General features: G+C 45.0%; 1 protein-coding gene across 6 annotated transcripts in view; it reads left to right on the top strand.

Annotated features, from left to right (window-relative positions):
• Window positions 1-17763, top strand: part of RNF144A (ring finger protein 144A) — a 115853-nt gene that overhangs the window by 3788 nt on the left and 94302 nt on the right. The window lies entirely within an intron of this gene.

Genomic DNA, 17763 nt, shown 5'->3' with positions numbered 1-17763 from the left:
TTGAAGCTGACGTGGAACTCAGAGTCCTGTGGAAAAGGATATCCTCCGTGACCTTGAGGAGGCAACGGTCTGGGGGGCGGAAGGTAGACAGTCACAGATTGTTCTAGCACTGGGGTCGGCGTGCACCATGCAGTGGGGCGTGGTGAGCAGCCTGCCCGCTGGAGCCATTGATGCTGGCTAGGACCCGAAGGATGAGTCCCGGTTAACCAGGCAAATGAGAAGATCAGGGTCAAATTCTGGGGCTGGGAACAGCAAGAAACTGCCTGGGGTGGGAAGGGAACTTCGGGCCGGCACGGCGGGGCTGAGCCCCTGTCCTGTTGGAGGGTGGCCCGGCTATCTCTGAACCCTGTTCAAACCAAGCTCCTGGGTGCAACGGCGCTGCTTTCACTTCTGGAATCTCCTGGACCATCCCAGCAGTGCGGGGGACTTCCATTCTTTGGTTTTGGAGCCTCTGTCCTAGAAGTCTTCCCCCCTTTTCCCTTCCTGCCCCCAGTTTCCTTGGTGGAGGAGAGAGGCTTCAGGGAAGATGAGAGGAAGCCCAGCGGCAGCCATGGCTTTACAACCCAGCGTCGCCACGCTCTGTCTGCGGGGTCACCTGAGCAAGGCTGCTGTGATTCCCCAGGTGATGGCAGCCGGGCCTGCAGTGGGGAAGCTCCGAGCTGGAAGTGAGCCCCAGCGAAGGATGGCAGTGAGACTGGGGTCACCCCTGCTCCTGCCGGCTCCACCCTGCAGGCAGGAACCCGGGCAGAGCTGGTGGGGCAGGGAGTTCCAGACCCAGCAGATGGAACCCTATGATATGGTTGACCTGGGACATGTTTCGGCCTCCGAAGGGTCAGTTTTCAAACAGTCCTTTGAAACAACATGTTTGATGTTGAGGTGGCAGCGTTTAAAGGTGGTTTGGAGGGAGGTGGGCTGCGCAGGCTGCATCGAAGGAGGACAGAATGCCTTTCGGACTCCACGGGTAGCCAGGGAGCCGTTCCTTGACGGTCTGTCTCTGCATCCGGGACATGGTCCCTGGCCAGCGGCAGGTGGTGTGTGCATCCCCTCCCTGCTTGTCCTCTGTAGCTGGCAGGTCTTCAGGCGCTCTCACGTTCCAGAACAGCCCCGCTGGCCACCCCTTGCTGCCTCCTTCGCGCGGAGGCTTGCCCACACACCCTACAGGAAGGGCAGCCCCCTGGACAGAGAGGCTGCTTTCCCCCGCCCCGCTCATGGGTGGAAAGTGTGCAGACCTCTGCATTAGGGGGCCTCTTTGACCTCAAGGTAGAACAGTCTCTTCAGTAGGTGTTCTGAGGCCAGAATCATGCAGATATTGTTTCACTTTCCCGGGACGACTTTTGCGGTTCCCAGTGGTGTCCGCCTCCAGGCTCACCACTGACCTCTTGTCACTTTCCTGCTGAGACACCGTTGCTTGTTAAGTCACGCATGTGTCCCTGGATCGAGCTTCTGAGATTCTTCCCCACTTGGTTCCAGCCCGTCTTTCCAGGCTGATCTGTCCGCAGCTTCCACACGTAGGCCCTGGAATATTCTCCCACCACCTCCACGTGCCAAATTCCTAATGATCCTTCCAGGCTTCGCACACATGTTGCCTTTTTCTTAAAGCTGTGGGGTCATCAACGTGGTAGCCGTGGAGGCTGACTCCTCCAGCACTGGCATCTTGCAGATGAGAAAATGCAGGCACGGAGCAGAGAGGACGGAATGGCAGACCTGGGGCTCCAGCCAGGCCCCTTTCTTTCCAGGCCCCAGCCTCTTCTCCCATGAGCTGGGAGCCTCTTCTCTACCAGGTGTTTCCACAGCAACGTTTTTTCAGAACCTGTAATTGCACTTAAACCTCTCTACTCTAATTTTCCTGTAACTTTATCATTTCTTTTACTAAATTATAAGCTCTACAAGGGTAGGAACTTCTTCATGTTTGCATTCCCTCAGTGCCTATCATGCTCTCTCTAAATGAATTTTTGCTCTGTGATTGAATCCAAGATAGAGAAACCTGGTTCAAAAGGGAACCTGAGGCGGGTTATCGACAAAGAGATGGGATCAGGGTTCACATTCTGTTCTCCAGCAAGATCTGAGCAAATCGAAAGATGCTTTCTCTTTGGGGAGGTCAGGCCACAGAGCAGGACACTGCAGGATGTGTTCCTGAGGATGTCGGGGACCCGGGGCTGCGGGTGAGGCTCCATCAGCCTCATGAGTCTGGATATTTCTAATGGGAGACAGAGGTGCTCTAGGTAAAGAGGTGATCAGGGTTCCTGGAGTGTTTGCCAGGTGAATGTGGTGGGGACCCTCGAGTCACATAGACGAAGAGAGCTGTTAGAGGTTCTGGACCTACAGGGCATGTAAGATAACCCATAGTGGTGAGTGTCTTCTCTGTCCCCGAGGGGTCTGCTTTTTGAGTGCCTTCCCCTCTGCTTTGGTGCATGGGGCCAGTTTGCATTCAAGAGCATCTTGTAGGCTGTGTGTTCCCAGAGCAGCTTTGCTCTGGGAAGTGGGAAGGCTTGCAGACACCCTGGGGGGCTGGCTGTTGGTTATGCCATTAAGAACACAAAGAAACAAACAGTCCCATAAATTGATTTTTCCTGACACCCTGATTGCCACACGGTACTTCTTGGTACCACATGCATCGCTCATAACAGTCCTAGGACAATGGAACACAAAGAGCTTCCCGAAGGCTTTCAGAGCTGGCGCCTTGGGAGCCGAATTTGTTGGCGGAAACTGTATATTTCTTCCTAATTGCTTGGCAGGGGTGAGGCGGTGCCAGTGCTGGTGTGGACCAGACAGAGCTGGGTGTCCCTGCTGGGATCACAGTTGCTTCTTCTTCTTTGTGTCCTGCTGAAACGTTAGCCTGAGATAGTGGGAGGTAGAGTGGTGGGTGGGCTGGATGTATGAGAAAGAAGAAAAACGGGATCTTTAGTCCCTCAGCTCGTGGGACCCTAAGAAATTGCCTCTGCTTCCGTGTTTATTCTCCCTGCTCCTCCCAATCTCGCTCACTGAGACCTTACTAACTTCCCTCTTGTCCTCAGGCAGACGTGTGATGCTATAGACCCAGGGTTTGTGTGCCCCCCGAGTTCGTATGTTGAAACCTGACCCCCAGTGGGATGTTGCTAGGAGGTGGGGACTTTGGAAGGTGATAGGTTTAGATGAGGTCGTGAGGGTGGGGCCCTCATGAATGGGATTAGTGCCCTTGTATTGATAAAGTAGACCCCAGAGAGCTCCCTCGCCCCTTCTCTGTGGGAGGACATGGTGAAGACTGCTGTCTGTGAACCAGAAATGGGTCTCACCAGACACCAGATCTGCTGGCACCTTGTTCTTGGACTCCCAGCCTCCAGAACCGTGAGGAATAGATGTTTGTTGTTTAGAAGCCACCTAGTCTGTGGAATTTTTGTTAGGGATACCTGGATGGACTAAGATAGGCAAAATGGCTCGTCACCAGTCATACTCTGCTGATCATCTTCAGAGACCCTTATAAGGTCATGTTCCCAGACGCTGGGACCTAGGAGTTCAGCATATCTTTTGGGGACACAGTTCAGCCCATAACACACATCTCCCAGTGCCATGCAGTACATGTGCATATGTCCTTGTATGTTACTGTATGTCTGGCCAGCAACACAACACTCCCTGTGTCCTCTGTGACAAGCCATGGAAGGGGCTGGTGGCTGGCCTTGGTTCAGCTGCTCTGACAACCCAGCGTCTCCTGTGTCTGCACCGTCTTGCCCTGGACCCCGTGGCCAGATGGCTCTCCAGGCTGCACTCACACCCGTGTTTAGGTAGCCGGAGAGGTGGGGCAGTTGGTGTCAGATCCATTTGTCTTTCTTTATCATGGAAACCACCCTTTCCAAAAGCACCACGGCTGCCTCTGTTTCTGTCTCATTGCGGTAGGCTGGACGGCAACTCCAGGGAGTAAGAGAAGCTGAGAACGTGAGAGACCACGGGAGCAGGGAGAGCATCCCCGAGTGGACGGGACAGGACAGAGCTTCCGGTGTGGTGCGTGGCTAGACTGTGATTTAATACAATGTCTTTGCTGCTCTCACTTGCTCTTCTCTGAAAGGCAAGAATCCATATGGGATGAGATCCAGACCACTGTGCACGTGGCTTAAATGTTCGTGGTGTCTCGCCAGTGTAGTGCAAGCACCCCTGAATCTCCCGTGGATATCTGTGGTTTGGGGTGCAATGAGGGCCAGGAAATCAGTCCAGTCTTGTTCATTTCTGTACCCCTCTAACACCTGGCACACGGTAGGTGCCCAGTAAACATTTGTTGAACTTAGTAGGCGTCTTTTTCCTTCAAAGATGTTCGAGTCCAGAAGCAATCTCGTCATTCCTTCTTTCTTCTTGTTCATTCATTCACTTGGCAAAATGGTTTTGGTCCTGGGGGTTGAAAGGCAGATGAAGGAATAGACAGTGAGGGTGAGCCATGGGGGGTGGGGCGGGGGGACTGGTGAAGCGTTTCTAGAACAAGATAGGGTGTGCTGTTCAGTAATCAACAGGACGGACAGGTATCAATCTCGTAAACTTTTGTAATTTTATAAATTGCAGTTTCACTAAAAACAACCACTTGGGACACAGGAATTTCCATATAGCAACACTGCTCACTCTCCATTTCTCCTATTTGTGAAATAGCTCCAACATAAGGTGCATGCTTTTTAATATGCTCAGTAAATATTCATTGAGCCCTCACCCTAAGCCAGGTCCTGGGCTGTGGAATGTGCAAACGTGATAAGTCTCTGAAGGAAATGTTTTCAGTTTGTCCTTCGATGAATGTACCCTTCCTATAGCAGAGTGGCCGGGAACAGTTCTTATCTGTTAATACTTTAATCACTCCTAGGATTCTTTTCCTTTGGCCTGAAGCCATGCTTCCTTGATAGTGACCTTGTTTTCTCCCTGTCCCCAGCCACATGCAGCTGGTCCAGCCTTTGTCCAGGAGGACCAGCTCGACTGCCCGAGGGGGCCGCTGGTTGGAGGCCTTGAGCTGTGTCCTGGGGCCTGACAGATAAGGCCTCTCTTTGGGGACCTCTTCCTGGTACAGCAGGAGCAAACCAAAGGCGGGCAGGCAGAGGGGAGTGCGGGTGGAGGTCCGGGCTGTCCAGGCAGCAGCCACTGGTCCTGTGGGGCTGCTGAGCCCTTGAACTGTGGCCATTTCCACGTGAACTGTGTCCTGAGTGTAGAAGGCATCTGGCTTCCAAGATCTAGTGTGAAAAACAGAAAGCAAGATATCTCATTAATAACGTTGAAGTTGATTACATGTTGAAATGATTTTAGTTTGGCTGTATTGGGTTAAATATATTACTAAAATGAATTTCCTTTGCTTATTTTTACATTTTATTTTTAATGTGGATACCAGAACGTTTAAAACTACCGATGCGGCTCTCCTGATATTTCCTTGGACTGATGGTCCAAAGGGACTTGGAGGGGTGAGTTTCTTTTTCAGCTGACAGACCTTGTGACCAGCCCAGCTCTGCCCCCTTCTAGAACCTGGCCACCTGGGGACTTGGCACTGGTGGGGCCGGCCAGGAGCGGGTCTGGGCCTGACTTGTGTCGAGTTTACTGTCACTGGACGGTTCTCTCTTGAGTTTAGTCCTGGATGCTTGAGATTCCTGCCCAGCTCGGCCCATCCTCTTCTCCACAGCCTTCGCTATTCAGATTCAAGCATTCCACTGAGTCCATTCAGTACCAATTCAGATGCAAGTCCTGGACTTTTATGTTTTATGTGTAAAAGGAGGGGCTCGCCTTAGATGAACACTTTTCTTTACAAAGCTCCTTGATCATTGAAATCTGCCTCGACTGTCAACTTCCGGCCTCGGGTTAATAGCCGCCTTCCTGGTTTTCTCTCCCAAGTCCCCCGTGGCTCACAGTGTCCACCTGGCTTGCCCTGGGACATCGGCTTCTGGCCACCCGCTGTCCAGGATCAGGTCAAGTGTATCCACCAGTCCTCCACCACTAGATGCCCAATGGAGACTGGTTGAGAGAATCCTCTCCCACACGTCCCCTCTTGGTGAATCTTGCCACCTGTGCCTGGCCTGAGTCCACACATCTCGCCTAAGATGTTCTAGAGTGTTTTCTCCAGCTGGTCAGCCACCCACCCAGGCATCCTTCTCTAGCTGACCTCCGGAGAGCTGTCGTCCTCATTCCTGGCAACGGTGCCTGCCTTGTTTGCATCCCCACTTTCAGAGCTGCCAGCTTTTTTTTCCCTGCATCTTTGAGATGTGTTTCTTTCGCCTGCCTTTTCCATTCTCTGGCCTGCTGTCCTTGGCTGGCTGTATTCCCCGCAGTCACTGGACACACTGCCATGGTCCAGGGCGACCCAGGATACCTCTGCCTCCACATCACCTGCTTTTCCCTGCATCCCAGGCTCACCTCCGTTTTCCTGACTCGGCACTCTGCCTTCTCCTGTGGTCATCCTGGCTCACCAGCTGCTTCTCTTCCTGCCGGTTCCTGGGAGCTCTGCGTGGCCCCTTTGGACCTCATCCTGGCTCTGAACTGCCCTGGCATTTTGCGGATGACACGGAGTTGAGTCAGCATCCTTTCACTCGCGATCACAGCAGGCACGGTGCCTAGGGCCTGCGAGCTTTGCAAAATTGAGTATTTTAAAAGCCTGGAAACAAGTATTAGCTCCAAAGTATTATAAAAAAACAAGAAACGAAAAGAAGCCCAAAACCTGAAAAGCCAAAATTGATGGTAACACCCGTGTCGTGTTATGTCAACAAAATATAACTGTCATTTAGTCAGCTGAGAGTTAAGACACAGTTATATAGAAAATCATATTCAACCTGAAATGAGGGTACTTTTTAGTGTTTGGCATGATTCATGGTGGGGCCTCTGGGAGTAAAACATCCCTGAGGTAAGCACTGCTCTCCATGCTTTTGCCTTCTGAGATTCAGACTTCCCCATTTATTTATCACACGCGCCTCGCTAAATGGCGGGCCAGGCCTATCACTCAGTTTTGAATTCCCAGCACAGGGCCTTTTACACCCAGCTTCAGTGTGCTAAGCTTTTATCGCAATTCAGTACGTTAAAAACATAAATAAATGAGGGACATTAAGATACTGCCTGAAGGTTTAAAAGTTTTCTCTTTTTTCTGAAACACTACCCTATGGTAGTTTCTAAAACCACTGACATTTATAAACGGACCCCACGTGACAAAAACCCTTAGATGAACTGCTAATAAAAATAATCATCTAGAAGCTGCAAATGTAGTTTGTATCATTTTAGCTTAGATTGTGTGTGGGTCTTTCCTTCCATGGACCCCATGTACTTTATACCACTCTGCTTATCTAGAAATCAGTCTAGTTACAGCGTAGCTACCGTTATGTGATAATAAATACCTTGGGTAGTAAGATAAAACATTTCTGGGTTAAAATTTTTTTTAATTGAAAAACAATCCTAAGATAAGTTAGCTACAGGGAACATTTGCTAATATGACGAAGTGAGCCCTGCTGCAGAGCAGGAGCATTTAAATATAAATCATGTTGCCTCAGCAGGAAGAATGAATTGCTAGGTCTAATCTGGGGGAAGGGATGACTGAAGGATAAATGCATGATTTTTATTTGTAACCACATGATTACTTCAGACAGTTGCACTTTGGAGAATTTTGCTCAAGGAAATGATACTCAGTCTGGAGAAAAAGAAGTGCTTGAGGCCCAAAGGCTCTTCATTTGTTTCTTTGTGTGTTTTTAATAATAGCCCCAAATGGCAAACATCTAAATATGGATAAGCAAATACCCCGCTCTTATTTGGTAAGATTTTTAGAGATTATGGTCATGGGAAAATGTTTAAAATATATCATTAAATGAAAACAATTATGAGACTGAAGTGTATGCATGATATGTGTACAAAGATGGAAAATATACCACAGAAAGGAAATCCTAACTCACAAGGATTGTGACATTTTTTTTCTATTTTTGATTTTTTAAATTGTGGTTCTGTTTAATTTTATAGTGGGCTTATTTCAGTTTAAAAACGTTTAATTATAAATTCTGCACTCCCCCCTCAAAAAACTTTATTATTTCATATACAACAAATATATTTCAGCAAATAACTCTGTGTCTCAAGTGGACGTTCTGCTGCCAGGGCTTGAAGAGAAATGAGTGTAAACTAGTAGACATCCCTTCTGTTAAACAAGATAAAGCAATACAAACACTGACATTTTTCCCGAAAGGGGGCTCTTTCAGGCTGGCTTGTAGCTAATGCCCCTGCATCCCAGCAGTGGCAGTTCATGTCAGAACCATGACTCGCCCTGTGAAGTCCGGGCACCTCCTAGCCCTGTGGTTATGGTCACTGCCTGAGCTGAACGGAGCAGGACTGCAGGCCCGGTGGCTCAGAATCCTGCCCCAGACTTCACATCTCATCGGTCACTTCTGCAAAAACCTTTAACCTCTCTGTAAACGGTCCCATTTTATTCACCTAAAAAGTGAGACTAGTACTAGGGCTACTTCTTTTTTTTGGCTCCTCTGAGGATTTCATAAATCGCCAATGAGAAAACCTGAAGAAACGCCTTTAAGCTCTATCCAAAAGGCAGAGTCACGAATAAGTCTTCAGAATTCCACAGGGACGGGGGCAGCCAGGTATGAGATGTGAGGAAGTGGTGAGGGGTCTGGGAACTCGGACAAATACTGCCTCTAAATGCTCTCAAATTCCATCTGGGAAGCACGTCCTGGTTGGATACAATACTGCCCTTCTGGTCCACAGAAATGGAAAGTATTAGACCCATCAAGGCTGTTATTTTCTCTAGCTTTTCAGCTGTTTCTGTTGAGCACAGTCTAAATGAAATAATGCCACATTTCTTCCTTTCCTTATTTTTCTCTTTTGATTGTTGTTTTGCTTTAAATTTTCAGTGAAAATGCTCTAAACCACTGCATTGCTGGTAGACATGGCAGATACAGGCTATGGGCTGAGGTTAGTCCTACGTGCATTTCTTATTGAAAGCTCACACTCCTTATGTTTTATGTACCATCTTAACCATCACAATTTTAGCCTAGCTAGATGTTTATCAATTTTACTGATCTTTCAAAGAATCAGCTCTTGGTTTTGTTGCTTTTCTCTGTTTTGTTCTGTTTATGATTTCATTGATTTTTGCTCCAGTTTTTATGATGTCTTTTCTTCTGCTTGTTTTAGGCCTAAGTTGCTCTCTTTACTCTAGTTTTCTAAAGAGGAAGCTTTGATTATTGGTTTTAGATCTTTCTTCTTCCGGCATATAGGCAGTTAATGCTATAAATTTCCCTGTAAGCACTGTGTTTGCTACATTCTGCTCATCTTGATAAGTTATATTTTAATTTTCATTCAGTTCAAAATATTGTTAGTTTCTCTTGAGGCTTCTTCTTTGGCCCATGTGTTATTTCGAAGTGTGCTGTTTAATCTCCAGATAGTTGGGGATTTTCCAGCTCTCTTTCTGTTATTGACTCCCAATTTAATTCCATTGTGCAGTGAAAGCATACTCGGTATGATTTTTGTTGTTTTTGTTAATTTGTTAAAATGTGTTTTAGGGCCTAGAGTGCTCCATATGAGCTAGCAGAATGTGTATTCTGCTGTTGTTGGATGGAATATTCTATGTGTCAAATAAATCAAGTTGACTGTTTAGTGCTGTTCAGGTCAGCTATGTACTAACTGCATTTCTTCTTGCTGAATCTGTCCATTGCTGAAAGGAGTGGGGAAGCCTCTAGCCATAATAGTGGGTTTGTCTATTTCTCCTTGCAGGTCTGTCAGTTTTTGCGTCTGTATGTTGCCACTATGTTGTTAGGTGCATACACGTTTAGTATTTTTATGTCTTCTTGGAGAATTGACTCCTTTATTGTTACGTAGTGCCCTTCTTTATCCCTGATGATTTTCCTTGGTCTGAAGTCTGCTTTGTTTGAAATTAACATAGCTACTCCAGCTTTCTTTTATCATTAACATGTTATGTCTTTCTCCATTCCTTTATTTTTAACCAGAGTCTTTTTATTTAAAGTGGGTTTCTTTAGACAACATATAGTTGAGTCTTGCTATTTTATCCACTCTGAAAATCTCTGACTTTTAACTGGTATGGTTAGACCGTTCACACTTAAAGTGATTATTGATATAGTTGGATTAATACCTACCATAGTTGAAATTGTTTTCTATTCATGACATCTGTTATTTGTTTTTTTCTCCCCCTTTTTCTGACTTCTCTGGTTTTGAGTATTTTATGTCATTCTATTTTATCTCCTCTATTGGCATATCAGTTATACTTATTTTTAACCTTTTTCAGTGGTTGTCCTAGAGTTTGCTATATATATATAGTATATATATATATATATGTATGTATTCAATACACATATTTTACTAAACTAAGTCAGCTTTCAGATAACACTACACCACTTGCTATGTAGGAAAGGTGCCTTATAGCAGGTATTCCTGATTCTTCTCTCCCTGCCCTTATGACTTCACTGTCATTCTTTTCCCTTATCCATATTCTGTAGTCACCCAATGCACTGTTTCTATTCCTGCTTTAAATACTTTTCTTTTAGATCAATTAAGAAAACTAAAAAATGAAACATTATATTTTACCTTCATTTATTTTCTCTCTAACTCTTTCCCTGTGTTTATGTTGATCTGTGTTTCTGACTTATTTTCTTTCTCTCTGAAGAACTTTACATTTTTTATGGTAGATTCCCTCAATTTTTGCTTGTCTGAAGAAGTATTTATTTTTCCCTCACTTTTTTTTTTTTTTTTTTTTTTTTTTTTTGCGGTACGTGGACCTCTCACTGCTGTGGCCTCTCCCATTGTGGAGCACAGGGTCTGGACGCGCAGGCTCAGCAGCCACGGCTCACGGGCCCAGTCGCTCCGCGGGATCCTCCCGGACCGGGGCACGAACCTGCGTCCTGTGCATCGGCAGGCGGACCCCCAACCACTGCGCCACCAGGGAAGCCCTTTCCTTCACTTTTGAGGGATAGTTTTCCTGGAAATAGAATTTTAGTTTGGTAGTGGCTTTCTTTCAACATTTTAAATAGTTCACTGCACTTACTTGCTTGTACGGTTTCTGTAGAGAAGTCAGATCTACTTTCTTATTCCTGCTCCTCTATAGGTACAGTGTTTTTTCTCCTTCATTTCTGGCTTCTTTCAAGATTTTCATTTGGTATTTGATTTATGCAACTGAGTATGGTATGCCTAGGAGTACATATTTTGGTATTTCTCCTATTTGATGTTCTCTGAGCTTTCTGAATCTGTGGTTTGGTGTCTGTAATTGATTTTGGGAAATTCTCGGCCATGCTTGCTTCAAATATTTTCCTCTTTTTTCTTTTTCTGGTGTTCTAATTACGTATATGTCATATTCTGACATATGCCTATGGCCGTATGTATATTGAAATTTTCCTACAGTTCTTGAATGTTCTTTTATTTATTTATTTATCTATCTATTTATTTATTTATTTCTGTTTGCATTTTAGTTTGGGAACTTTCCTCCTGTTGAAATTTGAAATTTTCCTACAGTTCTTGGATGTTCTCTTCCTTCCTCGCTCCCTCCCTTACTTTCTTTCTTTCTTTCTCTCTCTCTCTCTCTCTCTCCCTCTCTCTCTCTTTCTTTTTGGTTTGCATTTTAGTTTGGGAACTTTCTTTTACCTGTCTTCAAGCTCACTGACTTTTCACTGTGCTTACTCTGTTGATGAGCCCGACTAAGGCATTCTTCATTCTTTACAATGTTTTGTTTTCTAGCGTTTCCTTTGATTCTTAAAAAAAAATCCATTTTTATGTTTACATAACTGTGGGTGAAAAATGTCACCTGCCACATCAGTAGACAAAAGATGTTGTGGCCATCAAGCCATCAGCCACTGCAGCCACCACCAACTGTGTACCCTGAGGGGATTTAGGGTGGAGAAAGGTAGGACACTGGCCCTAGATAGCTGAGGTGCACAACAAAGGAATGGTTTCGGGATGAGTCCAGACTCATATCTTCCCATACATAGAAAAGTGCTAAATTCATTAACTTGAGATGTCTGTTTTTTCTTTAATTAACTGTAATCTTTTAATGTTCTGAAGACTGGGTTTTTGTTGCAAAACTCCTCTGAATCCTGGTTCCTCCCTTACCTCTTCAGAGCAGTCCCTCAGAGTGATTTGAGAGGCTGTCTCCCAGGCTTAAGTCCTCAGAAAATCCTCCAAATAAAACATAATTCTCAACTTTTAGGTTGTGCATTTTTTTTCAGTCCTCATAACCCATTGGCTTTGTGTTTTGTCTGCGCTGCCCCAAAAGAACCCTTATTGCATTAACCGTAGCTGTTTTAATCCCCTGTGTGATAATTCCAGTACCTGTGTCATGTCTGGGTCTGGGCTTGATGCTTGCTCTGTCTCTTCAGATTGCAATTTCTCTTGCATATGGTATGCTTTGTGGGTTTTTTGTTGATAGCTGAGCATGATGTATTTGTTAGTAGGAACTAAGGTAGAAAGCCTTTAGGGTGAGGTTTTATGTGAATGTTGGTAGGAGCTGAGCTATGTTTAATGTGTGCTGTAGCTGTAGGTGCCAGAGGCTTCAAATTCCTCTCATGAACTTTTTTGTCTTCCCTGACGTCTTTGTGGTTTCCTAAGAACTTTCCTAAGAACTCATCATTAGAGAGTGTCTGTTTCCTGCAGCCCTCTCACCTGTAATTCACTGTTACCATACTGGTGCCCTGTTAATGGGGCTGTAAGTTGCGAGGCAGGGGAGCATTCTATACTCTCAACATTAAGCCTCAGTCTTTCAGCAGGACAGTGTACCTGGGCTGTGTTCTTCACAAGAGTTTCTTAGCTATTTTGCTCCTCCTTGGGTGAGACAGGGTGAGACAGGACTGGAGTGGAGTCATTGCTGTTCTTCAGGTTCGGTGAGGGCTGCAGAATGGGCCTGTGTTATGTAGACCATCTGGGCATATTTCAATTGGTTACTCTTCCCCTCTCCAAGCTAGAACCAGGAGTGAATTTTCTTGGTTCTTCACTGTGAGAACCTGGTGGGATTCCTAGAGGTCAAACCCACCAAAGCATGGGGGCCTCCTCAAGACTGTGGCCCCTAGTAGTTTCTTTCTCGCTCAGTCTAGTTCATACTCAACTTCTAGCAATTCATGAAAATTACCATGTAGGTGATCCTATCTGTTGTGGCCTAGAGGATTCTCCTTCTGGTGAGCAGATCTTGGCTGTGACTTTGTGACCTCTCCAGATTTCAGGGGATTGGTTTGCCCTGCGCCCTCAGTTTTCTGATGGGTCCAGAAAGTTTCTGATTGTGGGTTTGTCCAGCCCTTTCGTGTGAGAATGGGAGTGACAGCTCTTTATGTGTCAGAGCTGAAACCTCAGGTGTCCACCCTCACAGTTTTCTGCCCACATGTGCTAGTCTGCCTTACTCTCCTTTGTTCAATAACAAACCTTGTGAAGGCGTTGGCTGTGAGACTGGAGAGGATATCAATGGAAACCAGGGCACTCAGAACCGCGGTGTGACGCTGGGGAACTTTGTGGGTCTGGGCCTTGACTTTTTAACCTATAAGTGAATGAAACCTCTGTTCCCTTCCAGCTTTGAATCTAACCTTCTCTTCCTTCTAAATTACTCATGATACTTTGCAGGAGATTCTGCGTAGGGTAGGTGTTCAAACTTCTCTTCAGTAGGCTGATAACTTTTTGCCCTTTGAAGTGGAGCATAATTAGCTGAATAATCTTTTCATGGCTAATTTCATTGTTCTGTCATTTATGGGACATGATATAAGCGATTTACATATATTAGGCATTTAAATATTTTTGAAAAACGTAATGAATGACTTGAATGGAATTTTTCCAGGAAATATTGTATTTAAATTTTAGTTTTTAAAAATGAAGTGCAAAAGAACCCAGACACAAAGGGTCACATATTGTATTATTCCTTTTGTATGAAGTTCCCAGAATAGGTAAAACCATAGAGACAGAAAGCCAATTTCTGGTTGCCAGGGACTGGTTGGACTGAGAGTGGAGACAAACTGCTTAGTAGGTAATGGGCTCTATTTTGGGGTGATGCGACTTATCTTGGAACTTGATTGAGGTTCTGCTTGTACAACATTGTGAGTGCACTGAATGCACTGAACTGTTAACTTTAAAATGGTTAATTCTATGTGAATTTGACCTCAATAAAAATCATATGTAGCACATTAAAAATTCAAAAGTCTAACAGTATAAAAACTTTTACAGTACAAAGCAATTCTTCCTTCTGCCCCAGGCTTTTAATCTTCTGAACCAGATGCACCTGCTATCAGTTTCTTATCTACTTCCACACCAGTCCCTCTCACCTCCCTTTTTAAGTGGGAAATGCTGCATATTGCTTTTTTTCTACTTATTTTGGATTTTTCTTTATCAGCACATAAAGATCCACCTTTCTCTTTTTCCGAGCTACATAGTCAAAGGAGTTATTTTCTAAGTTCTTAAAGTTGGTGTGTGTTTTATCTCACCATTCTAAATAAACCATTCTTTCCTGTGGTAATGCCTCTACTATAACAAGCTGCTTAATCTGTGCCTAATTCAGTATCCAGTTGGGTAAATCAATCTGCTCTTTGTGAGCAGGTTTAAACCTAAGAATTAGCTTCATTTTTATGAGTCATTTCTTAGAATCAGGAAGGGTGATGGTATTAGCCAAATGCCTTTTATCACAACAAGATAATTGAAAATCATTTAATTAATTGATAGTTAAGGAGCCAATGAATCTGTTCCATAGCTGTAATTTGACAAATATCTCCATTGCTGAAGACCGTGTTTTATTTTCCTCCAGAGAAGACAAATGTGAAATAACTAACTGCAGGACGACTCCAAAGGGATGGCTGTGGGGCCCTCTGTCTCCCAGTGTGTGATGCTATTAGTATACAATACCCGTAGACAGAGATGGCTTTATACACGCCGGACAAGACCTCTATTCATCTCAGAGTCAAACAAATTGCACATACAAAAACCTCCACTTGCTGAGGCCACAGAAGCTGAACCGAGTAGAACTACACGGATTTTTGAATTAAGAACTTTCAAGCCCAGCAGCAACTAAAAGACAGTTCTTGATTTGGAAATTGAAAGATTGGGAAGAGGTAGAGGGACTGCCTTTGGATCTCTCTTGAGTACTCGTGTGTACGGAATCGTAGGTAAGTGGGAGGACCTCACTCTGTGAGCTGGAGTCTGTGCTGATAACCAGTGGAGTCTCAATGTCCATCCAGTGTAGAGACAGACAGGAAGAAGGAAGAGCCTCCACTAACTCTAATCCCTGTGCCCATGGCAGAGCCAGTCCCGCTCTAAGGATTTGCTTCAGGGAGCCCTGGAATGCAAAGCAATGGGGCTTTCTGTGGGATTTTAATTCAGCTTGCAGTACGAGATCCTGGGTGAGGCCAAAGAAAAATAACTCCTTTCTCTCAATGTTAGCATCTCCTGGGCAATAGACTACATGAAAATCTTTAGTTCTAAAAGCTTAGAGTTATAAGTGTAGAAAGTGAAACAAAAACGTTTAATTAGGAATAAAATGAGGAATAAAATTCTCTTTAGTATAAAGTGATCACTAACTGTTTTTTTCTACATTCTTCTAGAAAAATTTTGTGTGTGTGTGAGTGGATAACTAAAACTTATGTTTGTGAATGGGATTATTATACACATTGTTATGTATTATGCCTTTGTATTTGCTGTTATGTCTTAGACATCTCTTCATACCAATGCCTGCAGGTCCAGCTCCTTTCTTCACTTATATGAAAGACACCATCTTATTTATTCAGCTTGTCCCTTTTGATGGACATTTAAGTCACTTTCCAGTTTTTATCTTGCAAAGAGTGCTGTGAAGCATTCTGTCATCTGCCCGTTCCCAAAGTGATACCTGGTTATTCCGACACCTGACATCCAGCACCCACTCTGATCACTATCGTTCCTCAGTGCAGCTAATCCTTTTGCTCCTGGTCTTCAGAAATACCTCATCCCCACAGGATCGTCAGCCCTACTTTCTTTTCAGCGTTCACTGCCACCCTTATGTCTTCAATCCTCTTCTTTCTGAAATGTGGCCCTTTCTCCCACTTTAGTAATCACCTGGCAAAACCCATTTTTGGCTAAGTCCATTTTCCTGCTACTGTGTGCCTGCACCTGAGCTGCTGTGTGGAGGTGAGGGAGTGCTCCGCCTGGCCCCCTGCCACCCTAGATCTGACCACAGTGCTCCCTCAGCAGGGCCAAGCAATCCTGCAGTATGTGTATATATATATATGTGGGTGTGCGTATATGTATTACGAAATTCTGAAGGTTTTGAGTGGTTATCACTAACCCCAGTTTTTTCTTTTGTTTTTGTTTTTTTTGGCCGTGCCATGAGGCACAGCATGAAGGATCTTTGTTCCCCAAATAGGGATCGAACCTGTGTCCCCTGCAGTGGAAGCTCGGAGTCTTAATCACTGGACCACCAGGGAATTCCCCCAGTTTTTTTCTAATAAGCCTGGTTATTTTAGTGATTCCAGCTGTTCTTTGTTTGGTGAATTAATTTAGCAGGGAATAATCTTATATATAACTCACTAATAGGACCCATTTATATATTGATGTACATATAGTTGGTGAAATAATTTCTTTAATGTGTATTTTTGTACCAGGTTGGCTTTCTCAGGTTATTCCAAACAGTTGAGACCTTTGTTATTTGATGTAACATCCCTGTTCCTATAAAAGGGTGAATTTATTAAATTTATATTGGAATGAAATTGAGATTCCAGAGGAGCACAGACTTAGGAAACAAGAAGCCTGGTCCTAGGCTGTGGTGTGTCATATTTCTTCCAGTGACAAAAAGTAATGTTTTTTATGTTTGATCACCCAGGAGAGTAATGTGTGGGCATAAAAGTTCCTATCAATTCTGATCTCCTTGAGAGCAGGATCATGGCAGATCCGTTTCTGTATCATTCCCACCCAGATGGTGGGAGTGCAAAAAAAAGGTTAATAACTGATAAATGTTTACTATAGGTGTTTCTGCTAAAACCCAGTACATATATTCCCAGTTCTCTGCAACACCAGCACTAAAAATAGCAGGGCTTGTGGGGACCTAGGATGGGGACTGACCGATCACAATCTGTGCAGCTCTGTAAGCAGAGCTCTGTGAAGGGCACTGTTTCATACCTGGAGGATTGAGCCAAGGCTGGAGGTGGCCACCACTTCCACAAAACGTGTGATTGAAGAACCACCGTGGGAAACACTGCAGCACTTTAATACTTTAACCCCTGCTTGTTTGTGGAGCCCAGGCGATGCCAGCGTAAGGCAGCCCCCAGAGTGGGGCTCTGGAAGGTGGGCAGGGGTTTTCCGACCTGCTGGCAGCCTGAAAACACACAGGCTCACAGCACAGCCTCCGGGCAGAGAGCTCTGCGTGCAGCCTCTTTTCATGAACCTTTTTCTAATGTAGCTAAAAGTCTTCTGTTGTCACTGCAGCAGCTCACCGAGAGCTTTTCTTTCTTGCTGAAGATTATAGTTCTATTTACTGGCTCTTCGTACCTGGGAAAAATGGCAGAAACATGTAGTAAAGCAGACTTTTGTATTATCTTTTGTTTGAAGGATTCTTACTGATTGCCAAGTACAGGCAGAGAAAAGATGTGCAAACACAGGGTCATATTTTCTGAAGTTGGTACCTTGATGCTTCAGGGCAGAGGAGGAGCTTCCTGCAGGTGGACAGGGTTGCTCTGTGCAGGGACCAGGTGACGGGCGGGGGTAGCTCAGAGGTTTCAGCCTCCACATTGAAGGCTGTAGGCTTTGGGAGCTGGTCAGGAGCATTGCAGGAAAACTCACTTGCTCAGGCCACACGTGGGCAAAGCTTGTCATTTTAGTAAAAGCACAGGGAGGAAGCGCTAGCTCCAGAGGAGATGTGGA

Source organism: Stenella coeruleoalba (genome assembly GCF_951394435.1).
Source record: "Stenella coeruleoalba genome assembly, chromosome: 13".
Lineage (NCBI taxonomy): Eukaryota > Metazoa > Chordata > Mammalia > Artiodactyla > Delphinidae > Stenella > Stenella coeruleoalba.
Note: the sequence above shows the minus strand (reverse complement) of the source record. Positions and strands in the feature narration are given on the sequence as shown.